Raw genomic sequence first — 6,740 nt, forward strand, 5'->3', positions numbered from 1 at the left:
TGTCCACATAATGTTTCACAAGGATGTAGGAAAAATATGTCTTGACACTTCTTGCATTATACAACATCAAGAAGGTTTGCTTACAAGAATTTGGACTAATGGAATAAAAGGATCAACTGGCTATTCTGTCAGGTAAACATTGGCAATGATTATAGCAAAAAGCTCATAAGGATCTTGTAATAATGGACATGGACATTTATTTAATCATTCACTTCTTACCTGTGTTTCATTTCCATTCATTCCACCATTACACACCCTAAGAGGACAGTTTGATCCTTGTCCTTCGTGCTTGCTGTGTGTGGCTGGATTACTGTGCCCCCCAAGTCAAGCAAGCTCTCCAGACAGGCACACGAGCAATTGCTACACAAAAAAAGTTGCAAGATCAGGGTCTATAGCCATTGCAGAGTGGATGGGACAGACTGTGGTGCTTCACATGAGTAAGGGTAAAACATTATTCTGTGTAAAAAGGGAAATAAAATATGGCCTATAACATATGGTCTGAAATAAGCACTTGATGTAATAAGTTATTCAAAACTATGAAGACAAAGATTTACTTGGAGGGGGGAGGGAACTATCTGATTCTAGAGTTAGCAATGGCATCTAGTGCCTTTCACATCTAACCCAAAGTAATAGTGATCAAATGTTGATATCATCTGCCAGCAGTCTGGAGGCAGAAATGGTCATTTTGGATTAGTTCCCAGATTTCCACATTGTTGTAGACTGAAGCATTACACATCTCTGAGCTGACACCTTAATAAAATGTTTAACCTTTGCTAAAATAAAAACAAAATCCAAACTATCTAAAGAATGTAGAAAAGAGTGCAAATCACACTAGCAGGCCAGAAGCTATACTTCTGTGTACAGGCTTACACTAGAGAATTAGTTGCCATCCATTATCTCCATGCTGTTTCTCATCTCTTCTAACCAAAAGAAAACAGTCATTCCTAGAAAGGAAGGTGAAGCCCCTCTGCATTCACAATCATTTGGTTAAACCTTAGTGACCATATTCAAATATTAAAATATAATGCAAAACATGCAATACTTCACAAAAAACCCTTCCTAGGCCTCGTTGGAACTCTCCTCAGAAAGACCAGGACCTAAGAAATCATGGTACACGTGGAAAGATAAATAATAGGCCTGCAGGAATATATTGGTCCAGGACTCAAAAGAGCCAGGTTCAATTACTATATCCACTACAATTTGCTGGTATAACGTAGGGAACTCACTTGATTTTTCTGTCCATTTTCATATATATAAATAGGAGCAATGAAACATCTCTGTCTCACAGGAATGTAATATAAATTAATACATAGCAGGTGGTGAGCGTTCTAGATGTTCATTCCATATCAAAAAATATATTCCCCCATAGTTGTATTAAGATATCAATATTAAAAAGATTTAGGCACATCCTGTCCTTTAAGAATTCCTGGCATATAAAGCAACCACAACAAGGAATATATTCATCACACAAACACCAACAATGTTAACATGTATGTTACTAATGTTTAGGAAGTAAAGATGCTGCAAGAATACCACAGTCCAAGTCTAGATTTCCAGCATCAGAAAAGTGGCTGTTCATTATCTTGTACCAAGACGACAATTATGGATTTTAACACTTCCAGATGTTATGCCATGTCTCATTGTAACAAATGAAAAACAACAGAATAGATTTGTACGGTTTAGTTTTTAAACTGCTATTTCTTTTAACAAATATATGAATCGTGCTACAATTAATCTAACAATAAAAAAAAAATTAGAAAGAAAAAGGCACTAGACATTTCTATGGATGCCGAGAAAATGCATGCATGTATTAGAATAACTACATTTAGAAGTGAGAGTAAACGTCCATCCTTCAGGACATAAGTTAATCAATAATTGAAAAGGAGTTAGAGGCAGTTAACTGTATAGTCTGAAGTTGGACAGAAGGCAAGGTAGGGTGGCACCTTATAGACTAACTCATTCAGAGAGGCATGAGTTTTCTTAGACTATGGCCTACTTCATCAGATGCATCTGACAGAGTAAACTGTAGCATATGAAATCTCATGCCTTGCTGAGCCCAGTTGGTCTTGCAGACACCATGGTGCTCTGCCACCTACCTAACTTCAGGCTAACATGGCTAACTACCTCTCCCCCCCAGACAGGTTATTCCACAATCATCCACCAGGGGCTTTCTCACACTTCCCTCTGAACTATATGGCACCAACTACTGTCAGCCAGGCTACTGTGCTAGCTGGACAACTAGTACATCCATTTCAGTATTCCTGTATATTAAGAAAGTTAATATATGAGTATTTTATTTTGGAAGATAGGCTACAGCGCACTGTTAAAAAATCCTCTGCTTTTTTTTAATGTGTTTTATATTCTAATTTTCCTTGGAGGTGCTAGATCCTCTTCACCAGAAACCAGTAGCTGGAGCTTTAAGAAAAACACTTCATATATATAGCAAGGCTCCTGATAAAATCACAAGAGCTGTAATGTTGTTTACTCAGGCTGTGTGTGGGAACGGATTAATTTCACCCTTATTGAGCTCACAGACAAATTTATTTCCTGTTGGATAGAACAAGCCATGCTGAAATCAGATCCTTAAACACTTTTCGTTTCCTCATAGACTGTGGTCTACCTGTTGGGCATCCTAGCCTGGGTAGAGATGGAAAACTGGATATTTAACCATTCCACTCCCTTAGGAAACTGTAAAACATGTGACACTAACCAGAGCGGATTAAAGCTTTTATGTGTAGAAAGTGCAAATATTACAACTGCAAGCTTGGTCCCACATCTTGAGTGCTATTGTACCGTATGTTTATCACGACTTCAGACTGCTGACAATCCTCTGTCACCTGCCTGTTGAATTTGTCACTCCTGCTGTATTGTCTTGAATGCAACACTTTCCATTGTTTCCATATAATGTAAAAAAATGGTTCTGTGAAAATTAGAAGAACAAACAAGTGACAATTTGCATGTCTGCGTAAATATGCTTTGGAAAACCTGATATAAACATGCATATTTCTGCACCAAGTAGTGAGTGATAAGCACATTAAGTGTTATAGGGTTACAATGTCTTTCTGAACTGTACCATACTGACTCTTGTTCTAGGAAAAACAGGGAGGGGGATAGTCTGACACAAAACTGCATGTACATCATTGCAGTAGGGTGTACACATCCTTCAACCCCCTCTGGAGGGAATCCTGGACCTCAGTCAAACGTAGGCCATAGGTACAACTCCATCTAATAAGCAAGGTGAATTTCTATTAATTCTTAGCAGGAGTCAGGGCCAGCTCAGGGGGACATTCCACTCTTTGGGGTCAGCTCCCAAATGCCTCTTTAAGATGTTTATCCTTTTTTTGCTTTTTGACAGGAGGCAAAGCTAAGTTTATTTTAAAACTCGAATGCTGGGGCTTGTAGGCCTAACATAGGGCCTATTAGGTCTATTTTGATTTGGAAACATAGATGGGATGTGATATGTACAAACATGCATTAATTGGCTAGGGAATTAAATAGAGGGCTTGCACAGTGCACCAGAACACAGGATTCTTGTCCCTTTCAATACCTTCCCTGCTACACAAAAAAGTAAAAGATGGGCAGAGTAGAGAGACAAAGAGTTCAAAGCACTCTAATGTATGCCTGAGATCACAAAGGAAGTAAGCATCCTGGATTGGCTATTGGAAAGTCTCCGGTTTTTAATCAACTTTTAATCTTGCTTAGGCCCTGGAAAGCATTCATTAAATTGTATAGCAAACACACACAATCCTACAAGCAGCAGGATCCAAAAAACTACAGCAAGGGTATCCAACTTGTTAAGCAGCCCACTTTTGACATAACCTCTACCAAGAACAGATGACGTTTTGTTTATCTGAACAATCCTATCTTGGGTTTTTCTATAGCTCACAGAGCCAGAGTATTGGAGCGCTAATTAGGGCAATGGATAGACTTAACTAATGATGCATTCATAGCTTGTAATCATACCCAATTTTCCTTCATGCTATTAATTTTCACTTCCCAGATATCATTACTACGTTTCAGAATTTTTATTGGACTCATAAATTACAATACAACATTGTTTTCAAATACAGAAAATCTGATTGTAGGAAATAGAGCATTTTTTATGTGTTCCTAAATAAGATGTGGTAGTTTATTAAAGTCTTTAATGTTTTTCATGGGTTGGCAGTCAATTGTGCGGAATAGTCCCAATACATTTATTTATTTTCTGTGTATCTGTCATTCATTAAATTTGTGCTTACAGAATCAGAAGTGAACAAAGAACAGGTTTATGAATACTTTAAATATATACAGAGCCTTTCATTCAAAGGGTCCTAGAGTTAAGTACACACAGCATTACTGAGATGCAGCCATGTCTTATTTGGAAAGCAGCAGCAAAGCCATATTCAGTATGTACCAAATATTCAGTATGTACCACAGCAAGAGGAGAAAGTGACATTTTGTGGGGAAAAAGAAGCCCAATTACAGAAAAATCCCAGTCTTACAGGTGCTGTCAGAGCTGTTTGTGTACAGCAGACAAGAACATCAAACTCTCTCTTGTCATACAAAGGTCCAGCTGATCTTCCAGAGAACAATGAAGGGCTGGGACAGTCCCACTAAAATAGTCCCACATAATGTAACTTGGAAGCATAGGGACTGATTTTTGTGCTGCAAAATGCTACCAAATCAGAATGGGAGTAAAAAAAAAGTGTAAAAGGACAAATAAAATGAATCTAGCAGTACCGTTTCTATCTAATGCAACTAACAGTCATGCAAAACCCATTTATTTCTAGTATCTCAAATAAGTTGTCCCCACCCAGCAAAGCCTATCCAAATCCACAAAGTCTTCATGACACAAGAAGTACCTTCATAGCTTTGTACTAGACCCCAACTTTCCTGTATCTTCTTCCTGGCTGTGCTTGAGCAGTGCTATGCAACCTCGTTCTCTGCCTCATCAGTTCGCTTCTCTGCATCTCACTTTTTCCCTTTGTGAAAAACTAAAATAAGTATGATTTACCAGAGAGGGTAAATATGGAGGGGTCTTCATGTTCAAAATGCTCTAGACTTTAGTAGTACTATTATCCACTTCAGCGTGTCTGATACACTACTTTGAATATCAGTAAAAACAACTGAGAAGTACACTACCTGCATTGTTTTGAAACATCAAATATCAAACTTCCTTCAGTTTTGCACCGGATCCAGTCTGCAAGCCATTCCCTCTCATCAGAAAAGATATGCATCTACTGACTATACACACTGAACTCTGAAAATCCAGTGCTTTCTGGATTAGTACAGAAGTTAACACACTCATAAGACAGAAGTAGACTTGTTGCTATCTCAAGAAATTAAAATGGATTAGTACAGAAGTTAACAGACTCATAAGACACAAGTAGACTTGTTGCTATCTCAAGAAATGAAAATGGATTAGTACAGAAGTTAACACACTCATAAGACACAAGTAGACTTGTTGCTATCTCAAGAAATGAAAATGGATTAGTACAGAAGTTAACAGACTCGTAAGACACAAGTAGACGTGTCGCTATCTCAAGAAATGAAAATGGATTAGTACAGAAGTTAACACACTCATAAGACAGAAGTAGACTTGTTGCTATCTCAAGAAATGAAAATGGATTAGTACAGAAGTTAACAGGCTCGTAAGACAGAAGTAGATTTGTTGCTATCTCAAGAAATTAAATGCTAAATCCAAGGAGAACTGTGAATTTTTTTGCTGCTTTCTATAGTGTCAGCTCTCTGGGACAGAGGTTGTCATTTACTATATGTTTATACGACATTTGGCACCTCAACCTGGTGGCTTCTAGGCACCACAATGTAAATGCTCAGTAAGACTGTAGAACAATACAGCGCACCTCAGGCAAATCTGGTATTTTTGAAGACCTGCCTTCTATATCAAAATCACTGTAAAATGAAACAGCCAAATAAGAGTGATGCTTTGGAGCCTTGCCACGGCCATTAAAGATCTCCAGATCAGAGCTGTCACTGGAAAATAAATGTAAGCTGTTTATTATTAAACAAAGAGCCTCAATCTGCTTGAATGCATTACGAAGCGTGAAATGCATCGCTGCATGGGAAGCGCGCTGTAATTGCACATGAACCGAAACTGTAAATTACTTTGAGAAATGAACGTTCGCACAATCTAACGTAAGACCCAAGATATTTGAGAGCGTTGAAGAGCGAGTCACAGAAACAGAAGCGGGACTTGGCACTTCTAACTCCTAGCCATCGGCATGGGTGTTTTCACCGCCGCAACGATTCTGAACCCAGCGCTCCGGCACCCCAGGGTGCCTCGAGATACTTTCGAGGGTGCTTTGGACAGCCACGTACTTCTGGGCGTGCAAAAATGATTCACAAGATCAATCCAGATTCTTCTGAATAATAAAGTCAATCTGAGAGGTTTCTGGTGTACGAGGCTCATCATTTAGTACAGCACGTCTCAGGGTTTTTAAATGTGAGGCTCCCCTCCACAACTATGAATGGCGTGGCCCCCGTTTGAAGACCTGGCGATGATTATTACAGTGCGGGGCCTAGCAGCGAGGGTGGGGCACCCTTCACGGGATGTTGCAGCACCCCTGCGTGTCCTGGCACCCTGGTGGAGAATCGGATTTAGCCAGGCCGAAGTCCCGGCAGTGCCCGGGGCACTGCCCTCAGCACAGGCCGCGCCTGAGGAGAGGCGCGCGCAGGCGCAGGCCGCGGGGGGCGGGGACACGGCGGAGCCGCCTCAGCGCAGCCCAGGGGGCGGGGCCAGG

This window comes from Alligator mississippiensis, chromosome 10 (genome assembly GCF_030867095.1).
Source record: "Alligator mississippiensis isolate rAllMis1 chromosome 10, rAllMis1, whole genome shotgun sequence".
In the NCBI taxonomy this organism is placed as follows: domain Eukaryota; kingdom Metazoa; phylum Chordata; order Crocodylia; family Alligatoridae; genus Alligator; species Alligator mississippiensis.